General features: G+C 36.9%; 1 long non-coding RNA gene across 1 annotated transcript in view; it reads right to left on the bottom strand.

Moving 5' to 3' along the window:
* Nucleotides 1–11798, bottom strand: part of LOC126818853 (uncharacterized) — a 66735-nt gene extending 54937 nt beyond the window's left edge. Inside the window, exon 1 of the long non-coding RNA XR_007679369.2 lies at nt 11511–11798. This is a non-coding gene — a long non-coding RNA (uncharacterized LOC126818853). The remainder of the gene's footprint in view (nt 1–11510) is intronic.
* Nucleotides 11799–14794: the final 2996 nt, after the last annotated feature.

Raw genomic sequence — 14794 nt, 5'->3', positions numbered from 1 at the left:
ATTAAAGCAACCTGTCTATAATATATTTATTGTGTTGGACGTTAAATCTGTAATAAACAACAACACCATTTACTTGATAACATTGAGAAAGACCGTAACGAAACGTCGCTTTAATTAAAAAAGTAATTGTTTTCAATATTTTGTTTTTGTGTTTATTATATATGTACATAGTTAAATCTTTGCTTGATTTATCACCTGTATATGATGAATTATTCTGTTGATAATTATAATTTTAATAAATGTGTCGTTTAATTTCTGTTGTTGTTTTTCTTCTTGAGCTTAATGGTTTGTTTATGATTACTGGTAATAAAATGACATCTGTACACAAGTTTTTCTTGTTAAATAGAGACACGTTTATTGGTTACGATGAACTGTACGGTGGATATTTCCATATTTGCTCGCAATACTTTATTTATTAATTTTTTAGAGTTTTTCGAAATTCTCTCCGGTTTATCCCTCTATTATTGTTAAAATTGTGGACGTTCTAACTCAAGTCGTCATTTTGAGTGAAGCCTGTATCGTTATTTTCGATGTGATTATCTTTAACCATAATATAAATTTGCGCCTCAAATTTCACCTCATATATCATTTTCTTTTACCGTAATTGCAAGGAAATTGTATATCATTATCGAAATAAACCGCATTATTGTGTTGACACGACGTTAAAAACCCGTTCCATTTCATTCATAATATTAAAATATTGTGTAAAATATGGAACTTCAGTATCAGTGTTGAAAAAAAAAGCAACCTAAATTAGGGGTTTAGACCATTTTTTCGACATTGCACATTTTTGATAATAGACAGAGCAGCAATTAACAGACCAAGACAAGACAGAACATAGACAATTATTGTGCTTCAAGTGAATACCAAGAGTTAACGAAGCTCAGTGGGTGTATTGAAAATTTATATTTGGTATTTCCCGTGATTTTGACACAAATTTGATGTCGCGATTGTTATGCTAGTAACCTCTTTATGCCATCCGGATATAACATTAAAGACTTTTGTGTTATGGATAGGAATATTTTCATGGACGAAACTTAAAATATTATTAAAAATCATTATCTGGAGAAATATTTAAAACTTTATGTAATATATTTAATCTATCCTTAAAACGTAAAATATTACTGCCATCCTTAAAAATGGCGACAGATTGTGGAAACTATAGACCCGTATCTCTTTTAAATATTCTTGCCAAAACTTTCGAAAAATGGATATACAAACATGTCTTTAACTTTTTCGACGGCAATTCTATAATTATTAAACTTCGGAGCAGCTTTCTTCACGGCGAATCTACTGCTTATCAATCTACTGACCTAACTCACGGGTTTGTCAAGCCATTGATCAAGTAAAATATACCAGAGCAGTGTTCTGCGACATAAGCAGAGCTTTTGACAGAGTTTGTGCGGAAGTTTTGGACCGATTTTCACGAAATTCGAAAAGGGGTCATAACTCCAGAACGGAAGTTTGCGGAATGCTGATAATCCATTGGGTTCGTCCTCACATGAACCCAATGGTTCACCCCATATTTGAAAAAGAGATCGGTTAATAACTGTAGGCTCTATTACGTAACTCCAGAACGGAAGGTCGAGGAACGCTGAATATCGAAAGGGTTCTTCCTCTGATGATCCCAATGCATCACGCGATTTGGATAAAGGGATGGGGTAGTGGTAACTCCGGTACGGAAAGTTGTGAAATGCAGGGTTAGGTCTTTAGCCAAAATTTCTAGGTTGCTTAGAAACACAATTCCGCTACAATGTCTTTCCTGCTAAACAAACCATGCATTTTTAGAAAGCTTATAACACCAGGAACACAAACTCGATTTAGGGCCAGATGAAAATTGGTAGCAGTATTTCGGGTATGTGTTGACTACTGATGCTGTATGACGCACAAGAACATGTGTGAGCACACAAGCCCAATATTTATATCGTTAATGGGGTCCAAATCGCATTGGAACTACGTGATTTATTACACTAAAATATAAACCCACGCCCCACATAATCTTTTCAATTAGGCCCTACAGTATTTTTTACTACGGGTAGCTGTACACCTTTAGTTCCAATATGACATTAGGCCAAATTGCCAAAATAATTAAACTGAAAATGTATCCATAATTGTGTAACTTGCTAACAAATATAGATATAGGACAAAAACTAAGTATTTAATAAAGTAAAACATTCATTGAAAATCTAAATTACGCACTTAATCTTCACACTAATTGTCATCCAAGTTAGTCATCATTGTCATCGCTACATGTATAAACATCAAAATCGGTTTGTTTAACAGTCTTTCACTTTAATTACACTTACTCAGATATGTACATGTACAAGACAACTCCAGACAAGGGGAACTACGGACAAGGATAAACCACGCCGGACCAGGATCAAACCCTGGACCCCTGTAAGTGAGCCAGCCCCTTACAGTGTCACCGCAGCTCCCTTGTACTGATTACACTTGCATGTACAGCAGGAATACTAGCTGTACATGTACAATGCCCACCCCCGCCCCGGTCCGAACTATAGTGTATGGCATATGCCCATTTTCATTATACGTGTTTGTGCAGACCAGTAAGACATTAAACTCCACTTGATTTCCTTTCTTTTCATTACAATATTGTCACTCCCATTACAGTATTGTTTATCTATTTTAGTGAGAAAAATAAATATCTATAAATGCTTTGTTTCAGTTTAAGTATTTGTTAAAACTTTAGCCTCAAATCCTATCTGAAATAAAGGTTTACAGATATTATAGTAGATATTAATTTTGAGGAGAAATTATATAGGCCCTTATCTGTTGTTAAATCCTATTTAGTTTGGCGAATAAATTCTTTAAACAAAATACTGTTATCAATAAGGATTGATATTTTCCATAAAGGGTGATAACTCCTTGTACCGTAAATGGATTTCCAAAATTCCGTATGTTCCCTTGTCCATTATGTTTTCTGCATTTTGGTTTAAAATTTAACCAATACCATATTCTTTGCCGAGGATGAAGGCATCGGGTATTTTCTCCAATATATACTTTAATGTCAACTTCACAAATTGTTAGTATAAATAAACATAGCATTTACTTGACTATTATCACATTTTTCATCTGGCGCTAAATCGAACATGCGCAAACAGTTTGTTTGGAACTCTCTGTATGCGTGTTCCTGGTGTTATGCGCATTCCAAAAATGTATTGTTTGTTTAGCAGGGATGCACTTGTAGCGGAACTTCACGCTATACATTTTGTCTGCAGGTCTAATTATTGAAATGGTTAGTTCGTTATGGACCAACAGATAGTGATGAAAATAAATAGGTTTCGTGCTCTTATGTTCTCAATTCGTCACAACAGTGAGCCCACAAATTTCGTTCATATTTCGCAATTTTTGTAAAAGGCAGGGGCCATAACTCAAAAGGTTACGGTCTGAAGCGCACCAAAATCAAACTCATTTACGATATATTAGAGGCTCCACAACCTTTTTATATGCTTTTACATGCTTTTTATACTTTGTCACTATTTCCTCCAAATCGAGACAGGAATAAACATATATTTAAAGATTAATCGAAACCGAAGGAAGTTTGTGATCTCTAGAGGGTCCGACCACAAGCTATGTAGGTGAATTTCGTACCATCCAAAATCAAATCCATCCATGAACTTTGGGATATAAACTCATCTTTTAAGTTGTATAAAAATAGGATATAAATTGTGATCTCTAGCGTGTCCACAAACAAACCTGGACGGGCACGGACGACGACTTAATACCTCCACATGAAAATGTGGGCGTATAAAAATGGGTGATACAAAATATAAATTTACTATGACGTTTATACTCTTTCTTGATAATGGAACTTGTGGCAAGTCATTCCCATTTCATTATGATAAAAGAAATATAGATCCTCAGCTGTAATTAAAATATATTAATCCGAAATATAATAAAAGGCTATCTGTAACAAATTTCAATTAACTTCGTCATAACGTCGACAATAGGGGAAGTGCAGGTAATTTGGTCCTGTTGTTAAATTGAACCTTTAGCATTTTAGGCGAATGGGGGAATTTCGCGCGTATTTGATCCTGTCATCGTGTTCCTGGCCACTTCAAACCACAACTTAGAAAATGGCGAAGCCGAAATCAAACCGTAAGTATATTTTTTATATGTTTAAAGATTTCTTGCCCATATGATGTAATTTTGTGCTTGCGCGAATTAAGGTCCCTTTACTCCTCAGCCATGGGAAATAATGGTTTAACGACCCAAATACTCTACAGAAGAATATATTCTACCGTTCTGTGGTCAGTTTTGTTTGATACAAAGAGAAGACAAGGCGCTATTAGAGCTTTTCCGAGGGGCATACTGTGTTGCCAAATTGAAACTGAAAGTTGGAGGTAAAATGAACTGGGGGTTCGATTTACCAGCATGGGGGTTCATATTAATTGCAGCATACTCATACATGATTATTATTATTTAAAATGGTAATAATAACTGCTGTTTGGGTTGATTTATGGTTTGCATGGATATGGGACTATAATGGATGGGATCGAGTGTGGGTGGTAGTTCTACATGTGAAAAGTAGGCCTATATGGGGCTATAATAAAAGTAACCCATACTGATTCATAGAATGGAAGTTTGCTATAGCCAATAATGTATGTCTATTTAACCGGTAATGTATTTTTTGTTTATGTTTCAGGAAAACGTGAAAGCTACAACAAATGGTCGTCCGAAGACATGAAGACCGCCCTTTCGCCTCTACAGAAATCAAGCTGGTGGATTGAATGAAGTCTGTCGGAGATTCAATATCTCCAAGTCCACTTTTCTTCGACATCTGCGTGGAACTAAGAAGTTCAGTAAGGAGAAGATTAAAGGAAGTGGGAGGAGGCCTGTGTTTCCTCCTGAACTGGAAGCTGAACTTGTCAAATACATATTACAACTTGAAAGGATGCTGTTTGGAATAACAAAGAAGGACTTGCTGAGACTTGCCTTTCAGTTGGCCGACAGAAATGGCCTGTCATCAAACTTTAACGCAGATACTATTTACATATATAAATACATTTATGTGATATTGTTTTAATTTGTCTCGTTAGATTCACCATATGTTTGGCGCAATATAGCCCGGTTGGAGCTGACGTGCCATTAAACAACATTTCATTTCATTTCATTTAACGCAGATACGAAGTCGACAGGTCGCTACTGGTTTGAAAACTTTTTGAGGCGCAACCCACAGATTTCGCTGAGAACTCCAGAGGCGACATCCATAGCAAGGGCATCGGGTTTCTCACGGCCCCATGTCGAACAGTTGTTTAACATCCTTCAGGAGGCAGTTGAGCAGAAAAAATACGATGAGCACCATATCTTTAATATGGATGAGACAGGCGTCTCAACTGTGCAAAAAGACCACAAAAAATTCTGGCGGTGAAAGGAAAGCACCAAGTTGGAACCGTGTCATCAGCCGAAAGAGGCGTGAACACGACAGTCGTCGTGTCAATGAATGCGGCTGGCACATACCTGCCGCCTCCTATGCTTATATTTAAGAGGAAAAGATTTGGCAACTCCTTTAAACCTGATGTCCCTCCTGGTTTTTTGCTAGAGTGTCAGGAAAAGGGTTGGATGAACTGTGAGCTTTTCCTTAAATGGATCAAACATTTTGCGCAGCATGTCAAACCCAGCAAAAATAACCCAGTTTTGCTGATATTGGATGGTCACTCCAGCCAGACATCGAATCTTGAAGCTATCGACTTCGCTTGGGAAAATCATATCGACATCATAAGCCTCCCGCCACATTGTACCCACAAACTCCAGCCATTGGATGTGGGTTTTTTCAAACCATTCCAAACCTACTATGACGAAGCCCTGGAAACAAAACTTCGAAGCAACCCGGGGTTTGGAATTCTTAGCAGTCAAGTTCCAGGCTTGGTAAATACAGCCTTTTCTAAGGCAGCATCAATTGCTACAGCTGAGAATGCCTTCCTAAAATGTGGAATCTGGCCTATCAACAGAAACATCTTCGATGATGAAGAGTTTGCTCCAACAGACATTGTCCAGAGATCAGTACCCAATGCTGTGCCTGTTGTTAATGCAGCCAACACTTCAGATAATCCAACTGATACCTCTGACACTGAGCCAGTGTTGCCAACTGCTATACCCACACCAACAGACAGTGTCGCCCAAGCGTCGCCTGTAAGCTTACCACCAATAACAGTGACAGAGGGTCCAGTAAACAGCAGCCCTACAGTTGTCAGCGATGTCATTACATTTCCAGTCATTTCGGTGGAGAATATTAATTTTCAAGTTGTCCCTACGAAAATGGATGGTAGATGTTTTTTTTAGGAGTATTGCTATTGCTGCCTCAACCAATCTCCAAGAATCAGTCAGAAATGAAAGTGGTGAGCCAGTCAATACTTTAGACGCAATTTTAGAACGCTCCAAAGCAGACAGTCTACGGAGCTCAGTAATGGAACACATCATCGAGAATTTCGCATCAATGGATTTACCTTCATTAGCAGTGCTGAACAGTGACTTGCCCCCTTCGAAACAATGTGCTAGTCTCATTGAAAGGTTTGAATTTATGTCAAATCCCACATAGTGTGTAGGGGAGTTCGAAATAATGTCTACAGCGAGGGTTGTTGACAAACATATTATCATCCTGGACACAGACTTCAAAGTGATCAATAATTATCTGCCAAAGCCTGAAGCTGTTATGGAGAACATTTCCTTCGGTTCCAAAATATGGGCGTGTATGTTGGACACTACAATCTTTTGCTTCCATTGTCAATTAGTGTTACAGAATCTAACACTAGCGCTGAAAATGGATCAGTCGGACATGTGGACAACGGAGTGGTGAAGGAGTATGTCAGTGTGCTCGACATTTCTCCCCTTCCCAGGTACAATTTACCTTCAGCAATGGACCAATTTACCAACACATGCAGCTAAATTGAAACTTTTTGATCAATTTTTAGATATTAGTCTAATTATGTCGGAACACCTGTCTGATCAAAACAAAAACACCACGGTTGAAGATTTCAATAGTCTCTTGCTTCATAGTAAAATATACACGTCTACACCGTTTCATAAAAAAGTTATAGCTATTCATCTATAAGGGGTTCAATATACCTGCTCTTCCCCTAATATTGTCAACATTGCTGTTATTAAATAAACTATTGTACTCCATCGCACACATCATTACAATTAGACCCGTTCTGTTATTTTCTTTTAATATTCTTTTTAGCTAGATATTCCATTTATTTATAGAAGTGTGCTTTACAAAAAAATATGGTTTGTAAAACAAGGAACTTGTGATATTAATATTGATTCTTCGAGTGCGACCGTGGCTTAGTTACCGTGAATTGCTAGGTAGGAACAATAATAAATAAGAACTGTTGTGGATGGCCCGTGCTATATATCGATTAAATAAACGATAATCACATTAGGATTGTCTTAATAACATATACTATATATACGTATATATGAAAAGTTAACGATAACTACTCTTAGGTATTAAATACACAAAAATATAAAAGTTTTTGAAAAAAGAACTACATTGTTTGTTGATTACTAGCCTTTCGCTTATTTTGTTAAGCTCTTCAGGTAAACTACATTTAGATAATAGAACAATGACTATGGTGTCATAGTAACACAGTAGTACAAAGAAGGGACATCAATTAAATATCAAATCGATAACTAGGCCTATACGCAATGAAGCTACTACAATTTTGCATTTAAAGCTGGCTGATATTTGTCAATAGAATATGCCTCTTTGGCTTCTAACAAATCATTATTATTGTTATTTAGCTTGTACATTGGAAAAAACGCTACATTTGCAACCACCACAGACATCTATATGTCCGTTAAGTGGGATCATCCTATATTGTGGATTGAATATAATGTTGCCGATGGAGGTTCATCCTTGTCTTTAGCATACTTATAGTTTTTCCAATGTACCGTCTATTACAGCCAGATCAAACGATCATTATATGACATAACTGGTTTTACAGTTCATGGGTTGCTTAATATGAGAAATAATATTTTAAAGGCATTTAGTAAGTGGATAGAGCAATACACAAAAACACATACTTATGAAAAAACAGCTACTTATTTATTTGGGCGATGTTTCGAAGAGTATTCTCTCAACGTTGTCATAGGTATGTGTTTTGTGTATTAATATGAGAAAGTTTGTTATCGGTAATCTGGATTGAGTAGCACTTAATTATTATTTTACGGGTCTTACAATTTATTTCTCCACATTTACTTACCACCGGTGTATCTGGACTACAATCAAATTTTGAAGATGTTAATAATTTAGCTAGATTACGTGGCTGTCTAAGACTGTTAATAATCTTAGTTTTAGACAAATGTTTTGACATAACTTCGCTATTCTTAAGAATATGTAAATTGTTTTTTTTATCAAGGACATTTAGTCACAACATTTAACCCCTCACACAAGACGGGATGTCCTTGATAAATAACAATTAACACATTCTTATCTAAAGTATTATCTAAATGTTGTTTACCTGAAGAGCTTAATAAAATAAGCGAAAGTGCTAGTAATCGACAAATGATGTAGTTCTTTTTTTCAAAATCTTTTATATACTGAGCGCCATGGAAAACGCATCACTTTTTTTCCCAAATATTTTATTACTAGGTGGTTTTGTATGTATAATATTATGCAATACTATGAACTATTGTTTCACACAATGCTCCCAAACGCAAAAAATATCGGCCCGTGTGCACAAAATAAAATTGCACGAGATGCACATGAAAACCCCAATATTCACGTGCAGCATTGTGTGTGAGCCCTTTAAAAGCATGTTTTCAACTTAATGTGCAGTACATGAACTGTGAAACGTCAATCTGTCGTAATTTGTTGTTGGACGTGTGAAGGAATCGAGCTAGAGATGCCGAGACTTACTGAAAATCAACGGAATGAAGCCATGGGAATGTCCCGGGCTGGCATGTCTACACGTGCTATTGCCAGACACTTCAATTGTCATCAGTCCACTATTATAAGGTTGGTGGAACGTGTTCGAGTTACTGGATCAACACGTGACCGTCAACGTCCACAACGCGTTACAACCCAGGCTCAAGACCGCTACATCCAGATCACTCATCTGCGTGACAGATTCCGCCACGCGACTCGAACAGATGCAGCAGTCGTCGGAAGACAAGGACCAGTAAGTGCCAACACCGTAAGACGTCGCCTAAGAGAAGTAGGACTCCGTTCACGACGACCTTATGTTGGAGCTATCCTCAGGGATCATCACCGTCAGCGGCGTTTGCTATGGGCTCAAGGACTGGCAAAGTGTGCTCTTCAGTGATGAGAATCGCTTTCATCTTTATCACGCTGATGGCCGTCAACGTGTGTAGAGACGTCTTGGGGAACGTCTTGCAGACTGCTGCGTCTTCGAAACGAATCGATGGGGTGGGGAGAGTGTAATGGTGTGGGGAGGCTTCACATTTCATCACCGGACCGCCCTACACATTTGCAGGGGTCGCGTTAATGCTGTAGCCTACCGTGATGATGGCCCGTGGAGGACACACGCGCTACTGACATCTGTGTCGTACTTTTGGTTTTGACCCCTCTGACTTTGTACCCTTGATTACAGATTAAACATCCATAAGTGTACAAATGTGTTGTTATTGATGTGTTCCCATTTGAATATTGTTCACAATAAGAAGCAAAATAAATAAGATATGTTTACAGGATAATTTTGTTATACGAAAAACTAAGTGATGCGTTTTCCATGGCGCTCAGTATATTTTCGGTTGTGAAAACGTTAGCATAAATAATGTAGTTTCATTTCGGCAACATAAATTTTACTACATAAATATGTAGTTCGTTTTTTTTCAAACATCTTATATATTAAAATGGCCTGACGATTTGTTTGATAACGATGAAAGTACTAGCCAAAAATTTTAATTTTTAGTGTTTTTCCTCTAATATTTGAATTTTACTTATATGTTTAAATGTTTTATAAATAAACTAGCAGGATACCCGGCTTCGCTTGGGGGTCATAACTCCGAAACCGGAAGTGGTAGACTAACGCCACCTGGCCTATGTTACTCCCCGGTCCGAGCTACCTCTATACCCCAAATTTCAGACTCGGGGCAGACCTAGTGTAGCCGCCAACCCCGAACAGACCGGCTTCGCTCGGGGGTCATAACTCCGAAACCGGAAGTGGTAGACTAACGCCACCTGCCCTATGTTACCCCCCGGTCCGAGCTACCCCTATACCCCAAATTTCAGACTCTGGGCAGACCTAGTGTAGCCGCCAACCCCGAACAGACAGACAGACAGACAGATACCCAGCTTCGCTCGGGGGGTCATAACTCCGAAATCGGAAGTGGTAGACTAACGCCACCTGGCCTATGTTACTCCCCAGTCCAAGCTACCTCTATACCCCAAATTTCAGACTCGGGGCAGACCTAGTGTAGCCGCCAACCCCGAACAGACCGGCTTCGTCGGGGGTCATAACTCCGAAACCGGAAGTGGTAGATTAACGCCACCTGGCCTATGTTACTCCCCGGTCCGAGCTACCCCTATACCCCAAATTTCAGACTCGGGGCAGACCTAGTGTAGCCGCCAACCCCGAACAGACAGACAGACAGACAAACGACAGTCACAAATATATATATATATATATAGATAGATAAATAATACGTCCAGGTAAAAACATTTTTTTATTTCATACTGACATACATTAAATTGTGTGTTCAGCTTCATAACATGAAAATAAAAAAAAATAGTTAAATAGAAATAAATCAAATCTTTCCAACATCAAAAAAGGGAGAGAAGAAAATTGCGAATTCTATTTGAACTCACCGAGTCACCCTATCCTTGATATTCAAAATATGGTTACGGTATTTATTCTATGTAAGATATAATATTGTTAACGATGTAAGCCTACACACCACCATCAATACGGGTGTGGGGTATAATACGGTTTCTAATAGTAAAATTTTCAAATTCTAAATCGAAAGAGAGAAAAGCCATACCTCAGACTCAACTGTCTTTTAATCAATTTAGAGATATACACTAGCGTTGCAAACTGTTTAAGTATGTTACGCTCTAATTATTATTCATAGTGTGTTTAAGTATTACTCTGTACTCAGTCACAATGTGAATCAAAACTCATATATTGTATATCAAACCTTTTTATGCGTTGTATTCATGCCTACAGTATAGATAGTTGGCAAGGTCTTGCATTAATTCAAAATTAAATGTATTCGATTTAAATATGGCATTACATTGTCACTTCTCAGTTTTATCTAGGTTATACCAGCGAATATAAAGTACATTTTAGTCCACGAAAATAAACATATACAATCTAGTTGAAGCAATCTAGGATATAAAACGAGTCGCCTTATCCATAGAGTATGTCTGCGATAATACCTCGGTGGAAGCGGACGTAAAATACAACTAACACACACACATCCATAGAGTCATAACAATTAATATCCAATAACATGCAATGATATTTCAGAATCGCTGAGAATCATCATCTTAGATATATAATAACACTGTAATGAATAGTACAGCTTACCTTGAACTACTCGAATTAGCATTAAAATTCATTCTTCTTTTTCCTATTTCAAAAACTCGTTTAACCTGTATTTCTAGCTATTGTGGGTGACAGCCGGTTCTACAAGTATTCTCGAATAACATTCATGTGACCTATCTTAAGTATACATTTCCACAATAGCGTTGTCTGCTTAGCAAGGTAACATTCAACCATTTGAGAGATTTTGCAGTTGAGGACAGGTAGCGCTATTCTATACAGCCCTACGCAAGTATCGGCTCATTCATTGTACCATAAACGTCTATAGTATAGAAAGCCGTGCCCTTCGAAGATACACAAAGGTTGTTGATGAGCACAATAGTTGTAGGTGGTTATGCCTTAGGCCATTACTATTCATATTTAGTTTCACGAATTCTAGGTAATTGCAAGTCCGACGCGGACGATACAAACAGTGGCATAGTAATAATAGGTATGGGTGACTGTTATGGCTGTGTTATGGGGGAACGGGGGGGGGGGGTAAAGACAATGGAAGGGTTACTAAGGAACAGGCTGCGCTGCGAGTAAATTATATATACGTGTACACGTTTTAAAATAGCAAAACTGCACAAACAATACATCTTGGCCCCATCTTAATGACCTTGCTAATCTTTGTTTGGATTATAAAAGATTTGGCTTAAACAGTCTTTTATTCACTATAATGCAAATTGCCATAAAGGATACAACACACAATGGGCTTGTGAACAATCCTTGCTGTTGGCTTGTTTTATCGGTAAAAGTGAGAATACATTAATATAATGAATGATTTTAGAAACAATTAATGCGAATATCTAGTACACTGTTCAATCGGTTTTTGATGACCCAGTGCACCTTTGCAGAATGTCAAATGCAGTCTGTTTTAGATTTGCATGCAAGTTCTAAATTCGATGCTCCCTTGTCTTTGACAGAAGGGTTAAGCCCCTTTAAAGATCGAGATCCCGTGTGACCCCCGTGATCTCGTCTCCATTCTCTTGGCTTTTAAGGCGGAAAGTCAATTAACTTTTCTTTTTGTTTAAACAACTGCAGGCAGGACAACTGTCGATCATTTTATTCGTCGTTCGTTTCTTGAGTTTATTAAAAAAAAAAATTATAGTTTGTAACTGTTGATTTTAGTGCCGGTGTTTTTATTTGTTCTTTTTAGTATAATTTATTAAATGATATATGAGCCAACAGTTATAAACTATACTTTAAAAAATGTATATATGTAATCATTATAAAAACTTATACCCATACTTTTTCTCGACTCTTTGATGAAAATGAAAGGGTATACACCGATACACGGCCACTTTCCAGGGCCACTCTTGAAAAGTGGCCGTGTATCTGTTTAAAAGGGATAAAAATAACAAAATCATGATTTACATATTTATTTGAACATCTACAACCCGTTTTGAACATGTTATGGTAAAAGAGTCATCATTTTCAACTGTCCAGCACTTTTCGAATGTGCGTCACTCTCAGTCATATTCTTACATTTTGTCTCGCATTTCTTTACATTTTGATATCTAGTCGCACTTTCACATTTTGTCGCACTTTCACATTTTGTCGCGGCTTATGCTCATATGCAGCACATAATCCAAATATTTTACTATTATAAATTAATCTCTTGGCATTTTCAACACTAAACACTCTCACATTTTGTCGCGGTTTATGCTCATCCGCAGCACGTAATCCAAATATATTACTAGTATAAATTAATCCATTGGCATTTTCTACACTACAAACTTGAGAATTCTACAATTCCAACTCGTCTTCATTTAATGGCTGTTCTTGTTTTTGTCTGTCAGTGGATGTCAATACCTCGCGAAGTTAATGAATTGATCTGTGCGGAAATTAGCAAATGCACCTTGCTTATCAAAAAAGTTAAAATCCAATCTTTTGTACTGATCTCGAAGTGTCACCATATTCCTATGCAATTGGTATTTTTCCTCGTGTTTGGCGGAATTCGACTCATATGCATGGCTTTAATTTCTTGTTCTGTGAAGGATCGGGCTTCTAAATTTTCGCGATCATTGACATCTCTTGCAGAACTGATATTCTCGGTCTTAGAAATATATATCTATGACATTATAAAGTAGGATTCTTCGACGAATTCCCGCATTCATTTCTGCCATCCACTACAATCGACGCAGCCAGGATGTTGGCAAAACAACAAGAAATGGCTATTGTACAAAATGATTGGATGACGTTTGCTTTTCTCAACCAGTCAATATCCTTGTTATGAACATTTTCCCTGACCTGATTTAAACCGTGAAATGCACGTGTGGTGTACTGACATCATTTACCTGAGTAGAAATAAGCGTTTCGATGAGATATAATTGGGGGGCTCTGAATGGGAAACTTTGATAAATTTGTGAAATGAAAAATGCTTTTGAAATTGGGAAAAATAGAAAAAATCTCTATTTCTCGAAAAAGTATTTAGTATAAGTCAGTTATATACCTTGTTTTCAAGGTGTATGGGTTGATACACCGTCTCTTTTTTGAGTGGAGATCTCCTCGGCTTCGCCTCGGGGCCCCACTCAAAAAGAGACGGTGTATCAACCCATACACCTTGAAAACAAGGTATATAGCTATTACATAACTGTTAATCTTATTGCCAATGATTTCATTGGGATTTTTAGTATAGTTTATTAATTGATGGATGAGCACAAACATTTCGGGGTGTTTCCACTTTGCCGGCAGGCTTTGATGTCAAATTGTGCTGCTAATCCAGAGTTAATCCTAGAACAATGGTGTTATAAACTATAGTCCATATCTTTTTTAAGAATAAAATTGTATTGATTTTAACAGATTTAACTTTTATTAAATAACATTAAATAATTTACACGTATAAAAATTTAAGAAATTTAACTAACAAATTTAACATTTATTATATAACATTAAATAATTTACACATATAAAAATGTATTGATTTTAACAAATTTATTAAATAACATTAAATAATTTACACATATAAAAATGCATTACAATTTACACATTTTAACTTTCATTAAATAGCATTATATAATTTATAAATAAATGCCTTACAACATAACAATCATTTTACAGCACTACTAAATAGGAAATATTTGTTCCATACTGATTTACACTTAGAGTGCCATTTAATAACTGTGTTTTCAAATGGTCAATTCTTGTATCATGTTGTCGATATTTCTTAACTCGAGGCCTTTTGGTACCACCAAATAATATCTGTGAAATGGTGATTTCGACATAAGATTGTTATTGTTTTATTAAGTTAATGAACTTATAAATATTAGGAGGGATTAAGAGCTCAA

This window comes from Patella vulgata, chromosome 4 (assembly GCF_932274485.2).
Source record: "Patella vulgata chromosome 4, xgPatVulg1.2, whole genome shotgun sequence".
Lineage (NCBI taxonomy): Eukaryota > Metazoa > Mollusca > Gastropoda > Patellidae > Patella > Patella vulgata.
The sequence above is the reverse complement of the archived record's forward strand: the minus strand, read 5'-3'. Positions and strand labels throughout refer to the sequence as shown.